This window comes from Berghia stephanieae, chromosome 10 (genome assembly GCF_034508935.2).
Source record: "Berghia stephanieae isolate SIO BIC M18660-M18661 chromosome 10, UCSD_Bste_1.3, whole genome shotgun sequence".
In the NCBI taxonomy this organism is placed as follows: Eukaryota; Metazoa; Mollusca; class Gastropoda; order Nudibranchia; family Aeolidiidae; genus Berghia; species Berghia stephanieae.
Genome location: NC_088369.1, coordinates 18,069,297 through 18,070,739, shown reverse-complemented (window position 1 = coordinate 18,070,739; position 1,443 = coordinate 18,069,297). Strand labels below are relative to the sequence as shown.

Genomic DNA, 1,443 nt, shown 5'->3' with positions numbered 1-1,443 from the left:
AAAAATAAAACCTAGTACCTTTAACTAACCCTAATAGGAAAAACAAAACACCCTAGCACCTTTACTAAGACTTATAACAAACCCTTATAGACAAAAAAAAACAAAAAAAAAAAAAACAAACAAAAACAATCTCCGACCTCAAGATAACCCTAATAGAAAAAAAAAAAAGAAAAAAGCAAAACAAAACAAAACAAACTAGGACTGCTTTGCAATATCTTTCAATTCCTCTAAAAACAAAATGGCGGCGGAGAACCGAAACAATGGAATATTAGGAAATTTTAAACTTTCACTAATCTATCGAGGTTTGTTCTAGAGTTTAGTCATTGACTAATTGAATAAATAAACACATGACAAAAGATCCACGGTGAATATACGGAGGAGCTTTCGGAAGGCTTCACCTATTTGGCTGTTTTTGTGCAATAGAAGATGCGGCTATAATATAGTCTAGTGGCATGACACTCGCTTTCGGATCGGAAGGTCCTGGGTTCGAGCCTCGCTCGGCGCATAGTTGAGTCCTTGGAAAAGGATCTTTACTCACATTCTCTCACCGTACTCAGGTGTAAAATGAGTACCTGGCCGTTAACAGCGTTGTCTTTGTCCGAAAAGTTGTAATATCGCCTAACAGGCGTTGTTCCGTCCTACATGTTGCTGTTGTAACCTCTTGTAAAGCGCTTTGAGCACGTTTAGTGGATATTGCGCTATATAAAAGCTCAATAAAAAAAAAAGAAAGAAAATGTTTTTAAAAAACAATTTTAAAAAATGAGCACAACAGCTTAAAGAAAGAGCCAAAAACACTAAACACGGTACATGTCAGATTCAAGTCCCTACCTCAGTCAATAACAAAATCAGTTATATTTGGAAGGAACTACCACGTGGTCTGAGGGAGTGCAAGTCTTTACTTGCCTTTAAAAAGAATCTTTAAAAATGAACCACCACTGAAATTCAAAGAACCATTAAGCGGACCAAACATCACCAAAAGTGAAATTGAACATGCCATGGAACGAATGAGGGATGGTAAAGCAACAGGCCCTGATGAAATATCTGTAGAGGTATTAAAAAGCCTAGGAGATCTGGCAATTGATGAACTTCATATATTATTCAACAATATATACAATACTGGGAAAATTCCAGAAGATCTCTGTAACTCTATTTTTATAGCAATACCAAAGAAAGCAGGTGCAGTCAGATGCGAAAATTTTAGAACTATAAGTTTAATAAGCCACATCAACAAAATACTGTTGCGTATAATTATCAACAGGCTAAGGAATAAGATTAACCCCGAAATCGCAGAAGAACAATATGGATTCCAACCTGACAGAGGGACAAGGAACGCAATATACCTCCTCCGTGTTTTAAGTGAAAGAGCTATACAGGTTCAGACCCCACTATACCTCTGTTTTGTCGACTACAAAAAAGCTTTTGATAGAGTATGCCACGAAGAAA

The 1,443-nt window shown here is 36.6% G+C and overlaps 1 protein-coding gene across 1 annotated transcript in view; it reads right to left on the bottom strand.

The window, feature by feature from the left end:
* LOC144980603 (uncharacterized) overlaps nt 1–105 on the bottom strand; it is a 36,534-nt gene extending 36,429 nt beyond the window's left edge. Inside the window, exon 1 of the mRNA XM_078928283.1 lies at nt 1–105. This exon is cut by the window's left edge and continues 237 nt beyond it. The gene's annotated coding sequence lies outside the window, so the exon portion shown is untranslated.
* Nucleotides 106–1,443: the final 1,338 nt, after the last annotated feature.